Here is a 23,929-nt window from a genome sequence, read left to right on the forward strand (position 1 = left end):
CACTGATAGAGAAAAGTATGTACAGCTTTGACAAGATTTAATGCTTTTATTCAGTTTCACAAACATACTGAGCTGGAATTGAATTTTTAAAAAATGCTGTGAAAAAAAAGGGTTATTTCCCACCCTGTCCATCAGGAGCAAACTATTTCAACAATATATATATTCCTTTAAAGTAAATAAGGCTGCAATTTTCTAGACAAATTCAAAAGTAATATGTGCGGACACCTTGTGCTCAAAAACACAGCTGGTGCCATTATAACCTGCTTTTCCTTTTTATAAGATCTCTATGGCAACATTTCAGTTTGTGCATATCATTTATATTTTTTATTTCCTTAAGTGATTGTTTAAAATATTGAGTGCATCAGACCAAAAACGGTTAGAGTAATGGTTTGCACCCTACTCTGGAAGGAGACTAAAATGTTCAAAGCGCAAATAAAGAAGGATAGCTAATGATCACTTGCTACTACCCTTAACTCTCAATTAAATTTAGAGACTTTGACCTGAACTATTTAATCACATCAGGACATAAATGTATTGCTTAGTCAAACTGTCATGTCATTTCCCATAAATTTTTGGTGTTTGACCTGACTCAACCCACAACAAAAGTTCAAACTTTGTGAAAGACTTCTGAGGTCAGTAGCTCATCTTTGTTTGGACATACACATTTAATCTGATCCAATCCTGGATTACTGTCTCCTCGACACAGTTTCAATCACACACCGGATTTGTCAACAACTCGGCTGCTCTCACACGCTCTTTGTTGATAAAATTGTGGCGGAGAGCAGTTGCAGAGGGTGATGCAACTGCTGTTAGATCCTAAACACACAATATGCTCATATTCATCACTGGCTACAAAACATTTTTGAGCACCTTTCACAAACCCAAAAAAAAGCAAATTTTACCTAAGTTCTTAAAATCAGGCATGTGATCAGCTAGAGAAAAAAAGGAAAAAGGAAAATCTGACCACGACTCAAGCCACGCCCACAAGTCTACCACCCCCAGCACTAATTATTAAAAATATATATTTTAGCACATTAAAAGATATATCTTATATTTTAAAAAATATTTACTGTCCTGGTAAAAATAAAAAGCAGGCATTTAATAATCATGACAAACAATACAAAAATATATTATAATACGTAATATTTATATATGATATTACGTATTATTATATATTAGTAAAGTATGTAGAATTTTTATTATTATTATTATTAATATTACCTGCCAAAGTTTGGAAACATTACAATTACTCACTAATGATTTTGAAATCCAACCTAACTATCTTCTGCTCACTGAGGCTGAATTTATTTGATCAAATAAAGTAAAAAAAAAAAAAAAAAAAACTGAAATATTGTGAAATATTACAAATACAAAAAAAAGTTTTCAATTTTAATACATTATAAAATGTAATGTTACTCCTGTGATGCAATGTAGGATTTTCTTCATCATTACTCCAGTTTTTCAGTGTCACATGATCTTTTAGAAATCTTACAAATTTATTTGCCTCAAGAAAACATTTTCTGATTATTATCAATGTTGAAAACAATTTTGCTGCTGCTTCATATTTTGTGTGGAAATGATGATGCACTTATTTTTTCAGGATTGTTTTGATACTAAATATAAAGTTTAATGAACAGCATTTATTGCATTTATCAAATATATTAATTAAATTTGTTAATGCATTCATTTAATATAAATATTTTAAATGTCTTCACTCACGTTTTTTTGTCACTTTAAAATTATTAGAATTTCTCTTTTTTAAATCTTATACAAATGTTTGAGTGGTTTCATTGTTTCATTGTTTCAACAAAAATATTAAGCAGCAAAACTGTTTTCTAACATTGATAATAATGAGAAATGCATCTTGAGCAGCAATTCAGCATATTAGAATGATTTAAGAAAGGATTGTGTGTGACACTGAACTTCTTTGTAAACAATAACATATTTATAAACGTTTCTAATGAAAAAAAATGTTGAGGTTCCAAAATGCAAATTACAGCGGCTCAAACAAAAGCGCAGCATTAACATGAATCGCAACTAAAAACAGTACTTTAACAGCAGGCATGTAGCGCGTCACACTACAGCATATTATATAATTACAACCACAACCATTGTGATTTTAATGACAAGCACTACCCAATCTCAAATTCTCAACGCCATTCATAAAAAGTCACCGGGTCGAGTAACATGTTTCAGCAATGATTCGGCTCGAGTCCTGCAGATGGTGCAGTGAGCTCGTGCAGCCCTCTCTCAGGACCATTCCGTCCAGTTTCACAGTTTAAGGTAATAGCTTAAAGCCATTTGCGCATTTCAATCAACATGCAGCGAATCACATGGGTTCGTCCCTCAGAGGTCGTAAAATATGGAAATACATATTTATACGGACGAAAAATCACATTGAAGCCTTGTTCAATTTTTAGCCGAAGCCTAATCTTTCTGTAGCCAACATAGTGGCAAACATTGGTGAAGATGAATTATGTGATTCAGCAATTAAAGAAATTTTTAACATGTTAAGCCATGCCTAAGTTTTGCATATTTCATAACCTTTCAATGCAACCTTTTCCTTGTAATTCTGAAATATTTTATGTGTCTATATCCTATACATAGAGCTGGATCAAGCCATTCACTGCCTTTTTCACACAATCTCTGAAAAAGTGCATAAGCTTTCCTGATTTTCTAACCCTTTTTGCTCTTGAGATCAGCACTTCAACACAGGATTGCATATAGCATCTGTCCCAATGAAACTAGTAAAAAAAAAAAAGCATCCATTCCCTAAATGACAATGCTCACAGTGCACATTCCCTTCAATTAGAGGGAGGCCAATTCTCAATTTAGCCTTGGTCTTGTTGCTGAATGACAATTCTTCCACTGACACACTGCTTATTAGCTTGCTATTTCTGTCTGGATCAGAGAAACTGGCCCAAACACGTGACATCCAATAGCCCATGTACTTACATCAAAGTTGTTGAGGGCGTAGGCCAGTTCTCCTCCACCTGCAGACTGGGAGAAGCTGGAGGTCCTCGCTGCTGGTAGCCTGGGCTGCATTAGATATGCCGGAGACAGCGTGCTGCAGCTGCTTGTAGATGAGGTCCCGGTTGGCCTTGTACGCCGCCACGTCTGGGTGCTGCAAGCAGGCACGTGAAGCTGTGTACAGCATGGGAACGTTCCCTGAAGGACACCACGAGCTGCCGCCATTTGGTCTTTGTGATGGACGTCCTTGAGTTCCTGTCATTTGAAGAAGGATAATTCAGGGGTGATGTTACAGGCCTGTCATAATAAGTACATTAAAGAGCATCCCCCCAAGGGCCCACACATGCTCATAATCAAATCCTGACCATAGAGACCCTGTAGAAGCACATGCCATGTGGAACCAAAGTAAATATGATCACTTTAAGTGACACACGTTGGGTATTTTGTCTACTTTTTATTTATTATTGCCAGTGTACATGATGAGTCAGATGGACATCTTTTTTTTTTTTTTTCCTTCACGCCATAAGTTCCACATTTTTAAGATGATTGTGCCAAGTTCATCAACAGCCTGCTCCATATGCACTCCGTCTAGCTGTGTGAAAGAGGGAAATGAGTCCTGCGTGAACGCCCTCTAATCTTAAATGTTGCTGTTGCTTGCTGCCTCATACTTAAAGTCTGTGTACAGTGTTGACACAAATTGGTGTCTGTCAGCAACAAAAGTTACCAAAAAAAAAAAAAAAAAAACATACTTTTTGGTCCAGATTTGAGTACAGTTGACAGGATTTGATAAAATCAATGTGAAAGGTTTTGAAGATGGGGAGGGGAGAGTTAATTTTTTTGCTTTCATGATCTATCTTTGCAGTTCAAACCGGAGATCTCCCAAGTGAGGACTAGCTCTCACTGAAAATGACTTATGCTCTTGGCAAAAAAAAAAAGCATAAATCCTGAGACGGAAGTAGGAAATGTTTTTTTTTTTTTTATTTAATACCAGAGCAATTTGCACCTTGGGAGAGAGGCTGTGGCGTCTGCCGAATGATTCACAAAATTAATAAACTTAGAAAGTTGTAGCATGAGAGAGGAAATCACACTGAATAAATAAAATGAACAGCTCTACTCCATATTGGAACAGAGAAATTATTAGCATTATCAAGATACTATAATCTCTCTCTATTGCGAAAAAAAACTAAAACGTTCATTCTATTAATCAATGAGCTCACCTGGAAAATTCATGCTGAATCCATCACTGCTGACTACTTGCTTAACCTGATATAAAAAATCCCATAGACGCAATTCTCATATCATTTAAATGGATTTTGTCACTCTAGCTGCTTCAACCTAGTCAAGCTTTTCCCCTCCCCAACCGATACAAAGAAGATAGTTCGTGATTATACGCATCAAATCTTCAACCAGAGTTACATAGCTCCTTGCTGCACATGTGGGTGGAGGATGTAATGCTATTCCAAGTCAGTACATCCCCGAATAAAATTAGATCTCCTCGGATTATGAGTACATTGGGTATGGACATTGGGTATTGAGTGGCTGTATTTTTACCTGCTGCCTCTTGGCTGCCATCATGTTCAGTTTGTCCACACTCCGGTTTCAGAGCTTTTGTACTGGATACCCAGGTCCTGCTCAGTGCCATCGTTTCGCACCTTCACCAGGCTCTCCTCAACCTGTGGGTCACGTATGAAAACCGTTAAAAAAAAAAAAGTCTTAATGGTCTACGGACATTAACTGCGACATTTGAAAATCATTCATTTGTTTATCCCTGCAGGCTTTGCATTTCTTAATCACCATAAAACTCTATTAAAAGGCCTTTCTGGGATACATTAATATTTAGAACTTATCGTGGGTTTTTTCACTTTTTATTCAATAGAGACAACAGAAAGCACCCAAGAGAGGGAGAAAGATAAGAAAACCTCACTAGCTAGATATATTTTAAAATATCTATATACTACATATTTTATTCACAATTGTACTATAGAGAGAGAGAGAGAGAGCGATGAAATTATTGTGCTTAAAAATGATTAGTGACATAACCATTCAGCCAGAAAACCTGCCCCCTACAATCAAATTTTAATCAGTGCACTTCGTTCCACCACTGTTGTAAAAAACATTAATTAATAAAAAAACAAATAACGTCCAGCTCTATCATGGGATTTCACCGTTCACAGTTAGTTTCTAATTCATTTAACAAATGTATTAGCCAAATCATTAGTACATTAGTCAAAATCAGACAAGAGAAATATTTCATGGTCACACAAGCATACTTAAAAAGCTTCTCATTTGATCATTCAAGCTGAGCTGCCAGAACAATTCAATGAAGAAGAAAAAAAGAAAAAAAAAAACAAGAACACCAGCATCTTCTCTTCCACAAGAAAGCTTTGGCTTCCACTTGCACAAACATCCATCATAAACTTCAAGCGAAAAAAACACTGGCATAAAAATCTAATTGTTATCTAAGGCTGGACAATAATTCAATATCAATTTATACCACAATATATTTTTTTCAATAACAGTTATATGATTTTTTAAACACATTTCAGATATTTCAATCTACATCACGGGTGTTTCCCCCATACATTGATTTGTGGCGGCCCACCACAATATCAACACTGACCGCCACAAACAGATTTTCCAAAAGGCTTTGACAGTTTGACTTCGCTGAATAAACATGAGCACTGCACATTTCAAAACCAAAGCGCGTGTGTTTTATATGAATGAATCTTTGAAGGGAACAGTTTGTCTGCAGAAATGTTTCAATGCATTTTCATTTTTCTGATAAAGCAGTGTTTTGGGAAACCACTGTTTCTGCCACGCCAAAAGCGCCTCCTGCTGGCTAAGAAAAAAATGTGCATTTTCATCAGCAACGTGTTTTTGTTGTTGCACACTCTTTTTTTTCTGCAGCAACTCTGAGCACGTCTCATATTCTTTATTCTGGCTTTCAATGTATAAGAATAATCAGCCTATGCTACAGTTTAAAGCTAAAGACATTAATATAAATAAGGTCAATCTGAGAGTCTTGTTTATTTTGACGGTGATTTCATTTCTTGTTTGTATGAAGGCTAAATACAAATAAAAGGTGAACAATTTATTTGTACCGTTTCTATTTCTAAAATATATAGTTTTTACAAGAGGGGGTTTCATAGACTTGGCAAATTAATTTTTCAGATGTTTGTAGGTACAGACATCCTTTGTGGGCGTTCTTGGCAGTTTTTCTGAGGCTTTTTATAATATTGTTCATATCAGTAACAGAATTATATCGTTTCGACCTAAATCAAGAAATATATAGTGATATAAATTTTGGCCATATCATCCAGCCCTAATTGTAACCCTGAAACAATAATCCACCTGTATCATTTCATATTTTCAATGAAATCTCTCAGATGCATGCTTTTTCACAGCCCTGCCAACACGGCGAAATCATTTTGTGCACAAACGTGACAAGACCCTCTCTACACTACATCAAGGACTACACAAAGTATGATTCAATAGCATGTTCTTACAGAAACAGAAAGTGGATGTAATCTAGTTTGTACCAACAATCTATAGACTAAATGCAAACAAATCTAATATAAAACCTAGACATATCTGAAACACAAATTGTAGGCTACAGGAAGGCTTTCAACACCCAGCTTCCATACAGGGTTTTCTTTTATATTATATGAAGTGTTAATATCCACAGACAGTAACTGGGTTTGCAGTGCATATAATTACTGTTGGAGGACGTTCAAGAAGAGTTGGGCAGTAAACCCAGAGGGCAATACAAGCACGGACACCAGTGCAGATGATGAAGCAGGCATGTGATCAGCTAGAGACAAAAAAGAAGGAAAATCTGACAATGGCCTCCAAGCCATGCCCCTGGCACTTATTTAAAAAATATATACATTATCATCACCCACGTTAAAAAGTTTATCATATTGTAATACATACTACTGTCCTGTGAAAAAAAGGGCAGCATTTAATAATCATGATAATAAATTAATATTATAATCGATTAAAAGTAACTAATTAAATCGCACATTTTTTTCTGAAATTAATTTCTGATTAATCCCACCCTAGATCAGGGCAGTGTATCAACTTTGTACGATATATTGATATATTTCTTTATAAGCGAAATGGTATGAGGCAATGAGGTTATATCGATTTACAGTAGTTTGAAATGAACACATCTGAAAAAACAGATGCGGGGAAAAGTGCATAATCCAATTTTGTCCGAAATATGAGACACCGCAACGGCGCTAAAGGACCGTCTACACTGGACGCGACAAAGCGACTGCTGAAAATCATTTGAAATTTGTGTCGATATGTCATAAATGGAATGCAGCAGCAGTTTTCTGTCAGGGATTTGTCGTGTTGTGTCCCGCCACACCCAGTGTAGACAGCATTACTGATTATTATGAGTTCTATCCACTTTTTTCCTCAACACGGAAGTAAGCCTATGGGTGAGACTTTCCGTTTCATTAGCTGCTATAGGTAAATAACGAGGAGAATAACAACGTGCAGTAAATGGTAAAACTGTTTGCAGTACAAACCAGTGTGTTCTTAATTAAGATAACATAAATAATATGACAGGACACATTAATTGTCAATATCAAGCAGTAAAACGAAACTGTTTTTGTACATCTAAAAATAGCTGGACGCAAATGAGACCGGAAGCTTTACCCATAGAATTTACAAATGGCGGCGCCCATTTTTACATGAGGAAAAAAGGTGGATAGAAACTGAAAACAGTACTATTACAGCAGATATGTAGCATATAGCCTATATTTATATAATTACTTCACAACTGTTTTCAAATTTTATGATACAGTCATGGCCAAAAGTTTTGGCAGTGACAAATTTTGCAAAGTTTTGCTGCTTCAGTATTTGTAGATTTTTTTTTCAACCACGTTTTCTATGGTATACTGAAAAACAATAATAAGCATATAAGTTTTAAAGGATTTTATTGGCAAAATATATATAATGTGTCAACATTTACAGGGCTGACCCTTGTTCTTCATAACCTTCTGCAATTCGCTCTGGCATGCGGGATATTAGCTTCTGGGCCAAATCCTGACTGATGGTGATCAATTTTTGCCTTATTATTCCTCGGATTTGATCACAATTTGGGGGCTTCTGCTTGTCCACTCGCCTTTTGAGCACTGACCACAGGCTCTCTATGGGATTGAGATCCAGGGAGTTGTCTGGCCACGGATCCAAAATTTCAATGTAATGATCTTCGAGCCACTTCTTTATAACTATTGCTTTGTGACATAGTGCTCCATCATGCAGGAAAATGCACAGATCGTCACCAAATTGCTCATGGATCACTGGAGTTCATAGGACGTTTTGATATCATTCTTTATTCATGGAAGTGTTTTTGGACAGAATTATGAGAGAGCCCACTCCCCTGGTTGAAAAGCAACCCCACACATGGATGGTCTCAGGATGCTCCACTGTTGGCATGTCACAGGACTCATGATAGCGTTCACCTTTTCTTCTCCGAGCAATTTTCCAAATGTCCCAATAAAAAGTCAGAAGGGCGCTTCAGCAGAGAAAATAACTTTGCACCAGTCTTCTGCTGTCCAATCCTTGTACTTCCTGCAGAATTTCAGTTTGTCTTTGACATTTTTCTTGGGAGAGAAGTGGCTTCTCTGCTGCCCTTCTTGATACCAGGCCGTTGTCCGAAAGTCTTGGTCTCACTGTTTTTGAAGATGCTCTCACAGAAACCTGCTGCCTTTCCTAAGCAAGCTCTGCACTGCTGGTGACACGATTCCGTAGCTGACTCCTCAGGAGGAGACGGTCATGGCGCTTGCTGCACACTCTGGGACATCCTGAAGACTTCTTTGATGATCCTCTCCTTGAAGTTCTTGATGATCCGGTATTTGTTTCAGGTGCAATATTCTGTGTAGCAATTTTCTTGCATGTGAGGCCATTTTGATGCAAAGCGATGATGGCTGGATGTGTTTCTTTGGAGGTGACCATTGCTAACAAGAACACAATGATTGGAAGTGCTTCTTACCTCCAATCAATCAGTCTGCTCTTACAATCTAATTATTATGATAGTGATTTTACATGACTAGTATTCATTCACACCTTTATATATGCAGCTGATATGATTAGCCAAATGTTAGCTGGTCATTTTGTGTCAGGATCAAAAAACAGTGAAATTTGTTTTGTTTTTTTTTTGTGAAAAGTTTATTTTTTTGGCCAATAAAGCTTTCAGCAATTATTTAAAATGCATCTGATCACTCTACACAAAAATCCAGAAACAATGTGAATGAACACCACTCCCTTCGGCTTTAGCTTTTTCTCAGATACAGAGACTGACGAGGGATAGAGATAATGAAGGAGGTTATAAAAAGAAATCTGAAATCAATGGTGGACTGAGTCTAAGTGATACAGCAAGATATGAAGGTTCAATATAGCCTTGCTATCATCCTTTTTTATATATTTTTTATACATATACATTAATGGTAGCACCAGTTATGCACACAACACATTTTGGTTAATTTACAGCTTAAATCTTGAGTTCCAACAATGAACCTTCATAATCTATTAAAAAGCCCAGACTGATACTTTGACAGAGAGTTTCTGCTGGTTGGCATGATGAGTCATTCCATAACGAAATGGAAATTGCCAGACACATACTCTGCCCATTTACATATAACCCCTCCAGGCATGTCTAGAGTGATCAAAATGAAAGTGAATCAAAAAATAAAAAGAATCATTCACTCAAAAATGAAAATTGTGTCATCATTTACTCTCGACAGACACCAAAGGTTCTTGCATTTTTCATAAGTGAAACATGCACATGAAAGACTTCTGAAAGCTACAGCAAAGGAGAAAATGAAATAGTGCTGAATATAGTAACTTAAATTAAGAGAAAGCTAGTGTATGGTTTCAGTCAAACTTGTACTATATATGGAAATAATAGACCACTTTTATAGATAATACTTTTAAGACTGAAAGCCCATGGTTATCATATATTATGGAAAACAGCATCTCTGATGTTCAATTAATCTCCATGGGTATCCATACAGGTCTGGAAACAACACAACTACATTGTTTAAAAGTTTGAGGTCTGAAAGATTTCTTTTTTAATGTTTCTGAAAGAAGTCTCTTATGCTCACCAATTATTATATCAAAATCAGTAAAACTGAAGTCAACTGAAGTTTTTACAATTTAAAATAACTTTTATATTTGAAAATATAATTAATTTCTCTGATGGCAAAGCTGAAATTTTAGCAGCCACTGAAACTTTATTTGCATATTATTCACTTAAGAAATCTTTCTAATTCACTGCTCAAGAAACATTTCTTATTATCAATGCTAAAAACAATTGTGCTGCCTAATTTGTTTGTGGAAACCAATATATTATATATATATATATATATCTTTAGGCCATATAAGTATAAATAGGACTATATTTATTATGATAATATATATTCTTTAGGCCATATAAGTTAAATTGGACTGCATTATTTGAAATGCTATTCTATTGTCATCTATTGTAGCATCAAATGTATTTTTGACCCATCTGACGCATCCTTGGCTAAAAAAAAATATATATACTACTCTTACTGACGAAACTTTTGGACTGTAGTGAAAGAGAGGTTGAGTAAACAATAACAATATTCACTTTTTGGTGAACCAACCTTTCAAAGAGTAAAAATGTGTCTCTCACCAGTTTGAGCTGAAGCAGAAGCTGGTAAACATCAGCCATGTCCGCCAGTACAAGCAGATGAGTGACAGCAGAAAGAAGGGCACGTGCAGCACGGACCATGTTGCCTCTCTTCACTGAAGAACAAGGATCCTCTGCAAACTCTCCTGAGGCCAACTTCATGGATTCTCCTAAAAAAAAAAAAAAAAAAATAAAAAAAAAAAAAAAAAAAACAATTCATAGACAGTCTCATTAATAGTTTTCATTTGTCCTTTCATACCCTTCATGATGCAAGAGTAGCAAGGTCAATGAAATGATTATTTCCCAATGTGGAAGTCGACATAACAGATAATTCAACATCTGAAGATGCAATTACTTCCAAAGAGGCCTTTTGAAATGCTAAAGACTGGGACCTAATTATTCTCCGGTATTTGATTAAAATCAGCTTCAGTTAATTGACAATGATAATACTGTCCAAGGTCACTTTCGAGACAACAAACGCATAAGAACACAACGTACAGGGGGTTCTTTAGTGGAAACCCGGCCTCACAAACCCAAGTAAACAATGAGCATGACAGGGGAAAAACATCAATAATTCCCTGCAACAAAGAGCGACATGGTGAGCTGTGAAACTTAAACCAAGAATTCAGGCGGTAGGTCTGACTCAGCCGCCCTGCAGTCTGTCATAGCAGCAGAGCCAGACACTACACACAAGAACAACTACTAGGTGAAATATAGAGCTAATCACCAGGGCAGCGGGTGTTCATGTTCAAGGATAAATGCCAGTGGTTAGGGGGGTGACGGGTTAATTGCATTAGGATGTCATTTTGTGAAATGCTAGATGGAAAGGAAAGTCAGAAGCAGTGAAACATTGTGGTGAAAGCAAAGGCTCGATTCATGTCTACTCATAGCCAGAGTTCTGTAACATGGTAGCACCCCAAACGAGTCCTTTCAGTGAAGGTCGAGTCCCTGGGATAACACTGATGTCTTATCTGATGTGCTAGCGAAAGGGTGTCATCACTTGCCTTCACATCCCAGTTGGCTCGTGTTGAAATCTTTTCAATGTGACAGAGCAGAGCATTTTAAAAGCAGCTTAAAATACGAAAATGAATAAGCGCAGCCGTATGATCACAAATCTCACATTGGACACAGTTTCAGGTTGTTTTGTCAAATGCGTCGGCAAATGCACTGAACACAATCATGCAGATCTCCGCATCCCACTTAAGCCATTCATAAAAATAAAAAAAAGCCTGCAATGAAAGTGGCCAAGAGTGCAAGTAATGGCCAAGTTCATAACTAGACTAAACTGAAATTGAAAATGAAAAGAGAGAAAAATAAATTTGATGGGGCAGTGAGTAAAGGCCATTCCACACTGAGCGCAATGCGAAAAAACTAGGCGAATTGCTGCCGAACAGTGCTTTCACACAGAGCGCAAAACTATTTATGGCCTTCTGCAAATTCTAGGTGGTGCCGACCAGCAATGCATTTTTCCTCAGATATGCATCGCATATGGATTTAACATCGTCCACTGCTCAATATACAGCATTAATTAATATAGCTAAATAAAGTTTGGTTCTACACCAGAAACACAAACTATCTATAATGCTTACAAAGAAAACATCTTAAAATATAAACAGAAGTACAATTAGCATCAAGCCACATTTGAAAATGTGTGTAATTAATGTATTTGCTTAAACCCCACTTTAAACCACCATCGAGTGCTTGTAATAACTCCCGATTGTGATCTATAGTTGATTTTGATTCTAGGCAGTAGGGGTGCTGTTTTCTGTGCGCTCAGCCACTGCCGTACACACCCGAAGCGCACACACGCAGAGAGAGAGAGACACCGTGTAAACTGAGAACTGATTCCTCTTCCACATACACAAAGTTATGTTAAAATACCTGTTTTGGCAAGTATTCTAGTAAACAAAGTTGGTTAGGTCTTGAGTGAAAGCAAACAGCTGAGATGCATGTCAGTATTAGGTTTGTGCATTTGTTCTTAAAGAGACAGCAGCCAATAAATACCTGTTTCTGTCTGCTAATCAAATAAACACCACAGCTCTAACAAAGATTAATCTGTATTTAACTTTACTTCACACCTGTATTTAACTTTACATTTCTGCACCTGAATGCTACCGTTACTGACTTTATTTGTAACGGTGTTTTGTTTTATTCATCTATGCTTGTAACTTATTTAACTGTTCTTGTTTTATTACTAACTTTATTAGTTGCTAGTAGATTTTGCTGTGGTATAGAAGTACTTAAAGTAAGCTTTCACAATTTTTTTGCTGATCCGAAAAATGATTCGATATGTGACTATGAATCCTTAAAATTATCCGAACCGTGAGTTTTGTGATCCGTTGCACCACTACTAGGCAGACATGCACTCTTTGTATGTTTTATAAAGCATGATTGATTGTTGTTACCCACATTCTTCATTGTTATAAAAATACCATGAGCTGTATACAAAACACATACAGAAAATATATTTTCATAATCATGTATACTAGTTTTCATATTTCATATGTAGAAAAAGGTTTCCCCTCGCTTTTAATATGGAAGATCTAGAGTGAATGCGCTCTGACTTATAACACTCACGCACTTGGAAAAAACTGACACTCCAGCTCACATAATTCAGTGGATAATTAATAGAAATTATATTAAGAACATGCAAGAATAAATCTGTTGTCAGATAGCAAAGATAACAAAAACTCGTCATCCACTCTGTTCTCTCTCGGGATACTCTTCTTCTGTGTTACAGTAGTTTAAACAGGTTTTCGAAACAGTGCCACCACTCTTGCCTTTGTGCAACAGCAGCTGCTCCGGGCACGTGATGTAATGCTAAGATCTTATTGGACGGCCCGCGTTTTCGTTTTGCAAAACTGAAAAGATTTGTCAGATTGGTTCAAAAAAAAAAAAAAAACATTTCCGGTGCGCACAATCGATCACAATCACAACTGATGTGGAAGCATCCATAGGAATCTGTTGTTTTATTCCAGCACGTCATCGTTATGGATGCAACGTTACCATTTTTTTTTAGAGCCGATCTGATCCCAAAAATTCTGAGTATCTACCGATACCCATCCAATCCGATACCAGCGCGCAGTTTTTTTTTTTTTTTTTTTTAAATCCATGTAGATGTAAAATTTCTATACTCCTCTGTGTTGGCCTGATTGTCACTCTTTTGATGTGTAAAACACAATCTACTACATATAGAAAACTTCATTTTACTGATAAATAACAATCATATAATCAATCTATGACAAAAATACTATTATAAACTAGGTTAGTGGATAATTCAGCAGCAAAAGATACTCTAGAAAAATCATGGGTGCACAATTTTATAAAATCTAGTGAAATATTTTATTTACAAATAAAAGTGAATAAGTCTAAAATCTGGTAAAATTCTACACATTGCTCTTTGTATTGTTGTAAAATACATTAATGAAAAAACAAGCATATACATTTATATAGCAAAATAAAAGACATTTCTTTTAAATGTATAGCACAGCAATAAAGGCAGCAACATATGATAGGTAGGACAGAACAAGAAAGACTATTAATAATCATTGATTGCGCAGAAAACTATTATAATACTAAAGCAGCTAATATAGAGCGGCACAAAGCGATTATGCACATCCCGTGTGCAGAATGATGCGCTTGAAACAACATGGAGTCACAGTGCGCAGGCTGCGCAGCCCTCCGAATCTGCATAGAAAAGTTAGAACAACACATTCTGCTCTGCTCGTGTTCATCTTCAATTCTCTCTTCACAGCAGTTCAATTACTGTACTGTTTGAGTAAATTAATTACTCTGGGATATTGGTTTATTTCGACTCAGAGGGAGTGCCAACCATGTTAAAAAAAATAATAATTTGTGAATTAATGCTTGCTGGAGACGCAAACCATTTTAAACGATTGAGTACGATTTGGTGAACTGGTTCAAAGGTTCACTAAGAACCACCGCTTAAATCAAACGATTCGTTCATAAACCGGAGATCAACAGTACAAAGGGAAGTGATATTGATACGTAGTGTATAAAATCTGTGCGTTAGCTTATTGAGTCTTTTCTTTTAACAGTTTTAAACCTCAGTTACTGTGCACTCTTGACGAGAGTTTCATTGTTTTGACTGTAGTAACCGAATGCAACATGCAGTTTGATTGCTGAATGGAGGATGACAGACGGATGCAGCGGAAAGAAGAGTTTATGTGAACTTGAATTTAATGACTTGAATATTAATCTGTACCTCACATTGAACTATGGAACAGCTTTAGAACACTTGAAATATAGTGCACTAAAAAGTTTTGGTGCTTTATAATGTTTTTGTGCCTTTCATGGGGCTCAACAATAACAATAGTATACACACAATATCAGATTTGGATCGGCCTCATCTGACCAATACCCGATCTGGCTGAAAATGGCAGTATCAGAGCTGATCCTGAGTATCGGATCGATGTATCCCTAGGCATTGCTTCCGATATTAATTTTGCTTTTTCACGCTGAGAGTGGAAAGGCCTTAAGAGCTTTGTGCTCGGGAGGGTGTCTCATTCTTTCCTTTGTTGATGTTTGGAATAACCAGTAAAACGTGTTCCCTTGTAACAGAAAGCAAGTCTCGCAGAATGATAGCAACAAGATTTTCTGGGTTATTACGCAAGCGGTGGTTGCCACACACACTGAATGGCATCTCTAAAAACCTTCCTATTTTTAATCCATCTCATAAAAAGAAATTCACCCCACCATAAACCACACAAAAAAAAACTAAGGACTCTGGGACTGTCATTCCCTCCTGAGGGTGCAATCAATAAGACTATTTTCTCAGGCTTGATAGTGATCGGTGCACCCATAATAAACTCACATCTATCACTTCTAAGGTAGCGCTCACAAAAGGACCACAGAGTCTTGTGATGAAATGTTAAAAGCGGATGTCTGAAGAAGACACAATGAGCATCCAGATACCTTGGAGGGAAGGCAGAGGGCATTATCATACCCAGCATCATTCATCCGTCCAGTTGAAAGGTGTGAAGCAATCAAAATCAGTTTCTATGGTAAATAAGACACTTTCCACCCAGGAGACATGCTAATGTTACACATATACATGCAGCAGACAATTCTGTTAGGGAGAAAATCATTCAAGGATTCGGTAGTTTCTAACATGCATTACGCAATTATTACATTTGCCTAGCTTGCAGAACAGCTGGTAAGCCACAGCTGGGTACCGAGATCTCTTTTCAATCTAGGGAAGCTTTAACCCCACTCAATGGTGGCATTATCAGTCGAACCACGCATGGTCGAGCAAATCTGCATAACTGACAGTCTCCGGCACCAGCGAGCAACAGCGTCTGGATTCCACAGCCAATGACAGCATAGCAAAACCAATGTGACATTCCCCGACATCACAGCAGCATGCGGGCTGGCACTTGACAGATTTTACTGGCCAAACTAAGCCAATAAACACTGAGTGCGAGTCTGAAACTGACAAAGATGTTATTCCAACAAGTGATAAGACGGTTGAGCCTGCACTCCGCATCTCAGAAGTGCGAAATGCCACAATAATTCTAGAAGAAGGGGGCATTCTGACCCAGGAAGTTCAAGTCAGCCACTCACTTCGAATGTGAATGTATGGTGATAAATTTATGGCTACAGGTTATTTTCGTCACAAGCAAACAGAAGCCAACAGACTTGGCCTGAAGTCTTGCATCAGTAAAGTGTCGCATTCTCCACATCCGACATTACCTTTGACAACTGGCAGACTCTATGTAGATATGCAAGTTGTTTTGCACTTGTTTTCTCAATCTTGTCAACCGAACATAAATAAAAATATACTGATGGATCAGCACAGCAAGTCAAAGCAAGCTGTTCGTTACAGAATGTGACAGTCCCTCCTTAGCACAGGTGGCATAGCCGTATACCTAGGATTAGTTAGCAACCAATGTCAAAAATACCATACAAATTTACATCATAAACTAAAGGCCTCTAAACTCATGCTGATATGATGAGGCTATTGCATCTAGGGCTGAGCGATATGACGATAAATATGGACAAAATTCAAAGTCTTTCGTTTCATAATATGCTCTATCGTTTATTTCGTGGTGCCACAAAATACATTGTTTATGGCAATACTTCATCATTTGAATGACGGCAGTCTTACATGCATTACACGAGGATGCAGGCAGAAACGTGAATAACCGCATGCGTGCTCACATCACGTTGCTGTGCGCATGGTCACGAAAACGTCATGTTTGCACGCGTTTTTAAGCACTGCAGTTGAAAACAAAAACTGATTTTAGGCCGTTGAAACAAACAACAGAGCTATATGCATGCGCTGTCTCTGTTTCTGTGTGAGAGGAGTGCATAAGCCGCGCATCAGCTGCTAATAGAGCTTGTGAGCATTTTTGCCTCTTTTTTGGCTTTGAATGATTGCATAAACACTTATGTGTGTCAAAAATGCCCGGCTTTGCAAGTATCCTCATAAACACAGTCATTAAGGTCTTAAGGGAACATAGACAGTTGCAAGAAAACGAGCATGTGTAACAGTATATTGGATCCGGACTTTGGTCTTAAAGGGGAAGCTGTCCAATATTTGTCCTGTCTGCCATTCATGTTAATCAAACAACAGTGAGAGAAAATCTCTTAACTGCTCTTGACCAAATCTCTTTTGTAACTAGAATAAGAAAATAAATAAATAAATAATGATAATAATAATTATGCATAGATTACCATACGTTACCGTGATATAGATTACTCATATCATGATACAAGGTTCTGGTCATATCGCCCACCCCTAATTGCATCTTATTTAAATGAGTCAATCGAAAATGTGCGGTAACTAGAGTGTCGCAGTGATCGCATATCAATATCAGCAGGGATTTTAATCAAAAATGCATGGCAAACAAGACACGGAGAAATGAGGAGTTGTGCAATTTGACAGGGTTAAACCCTTCTATTAACCCGACTTCTCCATCCTCTTTCCGTAAGGAGGTATGGGAGAGATACTAGAGATGTCCTGTAATGAGAACGAACAACATGAGATTGAGTGAGGGGATATACGGGACAACAGTCTTGGGGAGAAGTACACACTCCAATGCACGATAGCAGCATCTCTGATAGCACAAGCCAAGCCCTCTTAATTCAAAAATATATCGCACATGCAAATAAGCACAGACAGATAATTAACAGGAAATGAAACCACCAATTAAAGCCATTACTTGAATTAGGATATTCAACCATTTCATGTAACAGTTTTCAATGGCTGCAGACACTTTTGAACTTATCGTAGAGATAACACCAGGGGCCTTATGTATAAAACTTTGCATGGATTTCATTCATGAGTTTCATTATCATTTAATTTTTTTTTTTCAAATCAAATTTATGCAATTCTGCCTAAAAGGTAAACGTATATTTTAGGATGTTTTATATATATATATATATTTATATATATATATATATAAAGAAAGAGATAGGCCTTATTTTTTAAGCAGTGTCTGACTCACCGCATCAACAAAACATTTTGAAAATAAAACGTGCATATCTTACGGTTTCCTTTAAATTCTGTCTTTAAAATACAATGGTTTGTCAAAATATTGGGAAGAGCACGAAAGGGTCATCATTAGGCTATGGTCTATGCGTGACAATTAGGCTGCTGTCTGTGTGTGACACACCTGTGAACAGAGGTTCTAGAGTACTGTCATCAAACCTGTTCAAAGTGGACAATGTACTTTTTTGTTTGTTATTATGTCAGTGTGCGAATTAGATGGTGCAGGGATCATGTTTGTGACCGATATTATTAGACACACTAACATCTCCAACACAGTTTAAAAATGCCATAGCACCAGAAATTAAAGTAATCACTATTAACTACAGCTACATTAACAATGTCAGTTTTAGGTAGGGCTGCACAATTAATTGAATTTCTAATCACGATTACAATTATGGATGCCACAATAACGTAATCGTTCAAAGCAGCAATTAATCGTTCAAGGTCCATTTATGTTATTCTGTGTGCTTAAGATGATATCTACATGATATCTTAAGGGTTTTTCCCATTATTTTCATTTAAGTTTTAGTATAACATAATACCATTCATATTTTTTTTTTATACTTTAAAGAAAACAATTTGATGTATAGTTGACATCTGAGGCTTAATACTATAGAAAAGCACAACGTTTTTCAGTTATAGTGTTTTCAGCTTGTTTATATTCATAAAAAAATATGGCATGCAGATAAGTTTGTGCCTTTTCCTCACTCAGGACCTGCTCTCAGATTGGTCCTGAATTGCTCTTAAGCTAAGACTTCTACGTAGAAATTAAGCTAAATTGGGAGCTCTCTGATAGGATTCTTAGAATCTTTAAGAATACGGGCCTAGATATATTGCATACATTTAGTAAAATGCACCTCTATAGAGTAATTTGTTCTAGCTCATTAATGAGCTATGGACACTGAATGACTTTCTTAGGGTAAATGTAACATTATGTTTTATGTTATTATACAAGCTGTTTCCCATGACTGAAACACTGATTGAGAGATTACATGAGACACGATACATTTCAGTAAGTTGTACCATTAATTTGAACATACTTTCTGATGTTCACTCATGTTTATTTTCAAGCTATAACTAGTAGTATTTCAAAAAAGATGAATATTGGATAGACGGCAAATTAAAGTAATAATAAGTAATAATATGAAGTTTTGTTCACACAGAAAACAGCATAGACTAAAAGATTGTTCTTGGAATTTAAGAACTGATATCAGTTCATCAAACTTAATCAATATTGTCAACCCAGCCCTAGTTAACACACTTCTCATTTTTGCATACCTTGCTTGCGGACATCCTCCACTGCTGCGGTCAGCTCATCCTTTAAAAACTGGCTCTCTTTAGCAATCTTCTCGCCTTTCTCCAGGAAGTTCAGGGTGGCTGTCTCCACGGAGGCTGCAAGAACATGAGCCTTCTTTGAGCGTCCCTTCTTCTTGTTGGATGGTCCTTTGTTACTAGAGTTCACAAGAGTGGTGACCTGCAATTGGTGCAAGAAAGATTTAAGGAAAACAGCAACCTTTGGTGATTAATACAACAACTGAGGATGAAAATTGGAAAAGTAGCCTGACCTGGGTAACCAAGGGCTCCAGCAGTCTTTCCACAGCCAGTGTGCGGATCTCCAGGCTCTTGGGATCCCATTTGAAGTTGATGTTTGCAGTGTTAATGCTTGTCATCTTTCTGAGGAGAAAAAAAGCAAACAATGGATTAAGGGAGGTGGTGAAACACAGACAAATATTACGGCCTGGGGCTGTGTCTTTTTTTATCAAATGAAATGTCACATGACAGATTCATGTTTAGTGTACACAATCACTAATGATGTAAACAATCCACACTGCTAACCAAAACTAACCCCCACTTATGCCATCCGAGTAGCTCTGTTGCCCATTCTGCTATTTTCCATTCAAACAGTGGCCGCAGTTGTATTGATCAGCAATCTTGCAGTGAATGACAGGGATAATCAGCCTACCCTGAGGCCTCTGCTGTTGTTGCAGGGGTCTGTCTGCACAAGACAGCCAGACTAAATGGACATTGTTTGCTATATAGGTCAGGGAACGCAGACCATGGGCGAGGTCAGTGTTGCATGACCAACATCCTTGGAATAAAACCTTTATATTCAAATGTGTCCTACAAAAAGTTAGGACATTCAACTTTGGCCCAAACAAACTAACTAATACATAAGCATTTTTATAATAATAATAATAATAATAATAATAATAATAATAATAAAATCTACATGAAATGAAACTACATGAATGAGTAATTTCCATACATGCTCATTGGGTGGAAAATATTGCTATTTAGTTGAATACCATCAAAAAAATAAATGAATAAATATCAAATTCTCTTTCTCAATCAGGAAATAGATTTTTAACAATAACTTATAAACTGTTAAAGAAAAAAACTGTTAAAGACAAACTTTTGTTGTACTTATCAACCCAGATTATTTCAATGTATTTTTTAAACAATCATGTTTACCATTGGAAAAAAACACCAAAGTGGGTGTGAGAGCGATTTGAAAGCATAAGGAGCCGTCTGCTCTGCTCTCTAGAATGTCACTCAACAATCGACCTGCACAGTGCAAACAGCCAAAACCTGGATATTTTAGGCAATATCAAAATCCTGGCCGGGACATGTCACATTAAGCATTATTCGTGTTGAGTGTTGTATAATGATCCTGTTCAAGTTCTGCTAATTCACAAGCCTAGTGAGAGTCATACTCACAAAGGAAATGTTAATTATTAAACCAAACAAAATCAAAACTTTCAAAACACCCAGCAATGTTATTTTATTGCGTAATAGGCAATGGGTTTAATTAGTAACGTTATTATTATATCTGGCGTCTAAGTTACCTGCTTCCCTCGGTGTTTTTGCACATAGAAAAGGCGAAAAAACATTACATTGTCCAGTTTTCTCTCAGAACCATGATCTAAGTTACTATTGCAATTCTCGATGCAGCATTAATGACATATAATGGTGACATTTTTCACAATCACGACAGAAAAATCAAACTTCTGTCCTAAATTCAATAACGGAAAGGCAGCGCAGGTTCCTAGAACTCAACGCTGCGTGACGTCAGCTTCACGTTCTCTGTACAGGTAATTTAATAAAACTATTTCAAATCAAATCTAGAACACGTAATTATTTATTCTATAAGTAGCCGTGAAATATCTGATAAATCGCTTGTAAAATGTGATATTGTACAACCAGTTATTACAAAATAAAGCCAATGAGGGGTTTATTATGCAATAATGATGAGCTGAGTGTACATTATCTCTTACATATTAACAGGTAAAGAGAGAAATCTTATTATCTTTATTGTTATTTTAGACAGACAACGCATTGTTATTTCAGTAAATGTGTGCATCTTGTATTATTGTACACTACTAAGGGCAGAGCTCACAGGAAGGGTCTCGTCCATATTTTGTGGTTTAGGCGGAGCCCTAAACTCCTCGAATGGATTTTATTCTCTCAAATGCCTTAGACTATCATCGTGGCCGGCTTAAAAAAAAATTAAACATCCTCAACAACACATCCTATAACATTAACGTGATTTGTTTTGATAAAAATAAAAAATAAAAACACACCCTTAAGAATAAAAACGTCCGATACATTTGTCCTGATACGAGACGTGCAGCTAACGGCTAACTAGCATTACCCACTAAAGTTTTGAGGATAGTTTGTTTAATACTCTTAAACAGTCATCAACTCTTTTGTCCTTTCATCACGCTTCTAAATTCGTCAAAAGATGACTAACAAGACGTCTACAAGAAACTAACCGGTGTTTATTTACGTTAGTGTAAAATGAAACGACAGAGACAGAAATATTCCAAACATTCCATGAAGTTGGGAAACGAGCTAACAATGTAGCCACAAACACAAACTGCGCCTTTCTGGCTTTTTTGTACTCACAATATAGACGTAAATAGAACCAATTATGAGGCAAATCCACTTTTATATTAGTAAATAATGAAAATAACGGCATTTAAAGTATCCAAACAAAGGCTAAACATACTCACCAAACTGTTGAAATTCAGATTCAAAATGGAGGGATGAGACTTTTAAAATGCTGTGGTAAAGTTTTTTCGCGTGTTATAATCCCTCCCAGCGGTTAAACAAAAGCCAAAAGATATAATCAACTAAAAGAGCCCGTCTGAGTGATAAATGTAAGAGTTGGCGGAGGAGTTTCGGTTTCTCCCGTGAGTTGAGTGTGGGTGCTGATGGCGGATCCCAGCAGTCGCTCTGCGTTGTCAGGTGTGTTTGGGAGTGGCTCGAGAACTCGAGTTAAGTTCAGCTGAGAGCGCAGTGGGGGACATCGAAACACAATGGTATCGGATTAATGCGTGTGAACGGAGATTTAAATATGGCGAAATTTGTGACTGGACTTTTTTACACTGTTGTTGACTCAATTTGAAAATGAAATGTGCATATTCTTTATCTTTCTCGCTCTATTTACTATCAAGTTTCAGTTCAGTTCAGTTCTTCTGCTTTATTTATTGGCATAACAATAGTAGGTTAAATTTGTTTCACATTTTCATCATAGCTGAAACAATTGTATAATGCATAAAGTTATAACAATTTATACTGCATAAAGAAGAAAGACAAATACATACACAATTAGGAATTATTTTTTAAATAATATATTGATATATCTGACCAGCCTAAGATGGTTTGGTGGTCTAGGTGGTCTCCCAGGCTGAATTGTTGGATATTTTAGGAGGTTTTGAGGCACATTTTAGCTGGTCAGGTTGGGTGGCCAGTTTGCCAACCAATTAATTAAACCTTAGACCAGCTAAAACCAGCAAACCAGATTAGATTATTTTAAAATACCTTTGTAAGCAACTCATTTTGTGTTTAGATTGCCTATTATTAATAATGATAAAAATTCATCCAAATTCTTTTTTTTTTCTTATAAATCTATATATGAAAAAGAGAGAGAAGGAAACGCAGTGAATATATGAGAAGCTGTTATGAGATTTTTTCCCTCAGAACACAGCGCAGAGTGCAGCGCAAGTGGGTCTGACTCATATAGGAAGTTATTGAGATGTGAGTCCCAGGCGAGTTGTAGCATGAATAGTAATAATCTTACATTTTCAGCGGTTTATATGGAGAGGGCATAGTGCTCTACAATAGAGCCAAGTGGATGATAGTCATTTAATTTATTTTGTATTTTCTAAGAATTCATAATGGAACTGCCTTGAGTTTTATATTTTAGCTGGAATTGTAATGAAGTTATAGATAAGGTTGTTATATTCATCTTTGGAGGAGGATGAACCTCATATTCTGTTTGAATGGTGGTCTCAAGTTATCTTCTCTATCAGTCAGCAGAGGTAGAGAGGGGCCACTCTATACAACTGTCATGAAAATTATACCTTATCCTAGTAGAAATGATTACATCTATACATGATATAGTTCTGACTATGTGTCATACAATGCTGTGTTCATGTGCTTGATAGTCCGTTTGGGGGAGCGTAGGTGAACCGATGTGTGAGAATATGACAATTTTGGTAGAGGAGGGGACTGCAATGTGGATGACAAGTACTTTGTCTTCACAAGCCTGGATACCATTGTGAAATATAATGAGCAAATCTGCCAGACCCAAGTGTTGTTGTTGTTTTTTTTCTTGAAGCTTAATGAAGTGGAGGAGCAATAAGCAGGTTATTGGATGGGGCCAGATGTATTAAAAAATAAACATGTGCATCTCACCCATAATGACCATACAGAAAAGATAACGGATGTTTTATTCTCTTCAGTATGTTGTTTTTGCATCTAGTCTGTCTGTTTTG

At 36.7% G+C, this 23,929-nt stretch overlaps 1 pseudogene; it reads right to left on the reverse strand.

Annotated features, from left to right (window-relative positions):
- Positions 1 to 708: 708 nt before the first annotated feature.
- On the reverse strand, positions 709 to 22,462 carry LOC109110190 (annotated as a pseudogene).
- Between the last annotated feature and the right edge of the window lie 1,467 nt (positions 22,463 to 23,929).

This window comes from Cyprinus carpio, chromosome A14 (genome assembly GCF_018340385.1).
Source record: "Cyprinus carpio isolate SPL01 chromosome A14, ASM1834038v1, whole genome shotgun sequence".
Lineage (NCBI taxonomy): Eukaryota > Metazoa > Chordata > Actinopteri > Cypriniformes > Cyprinidae > Cyprinus > Cyprinus carpio.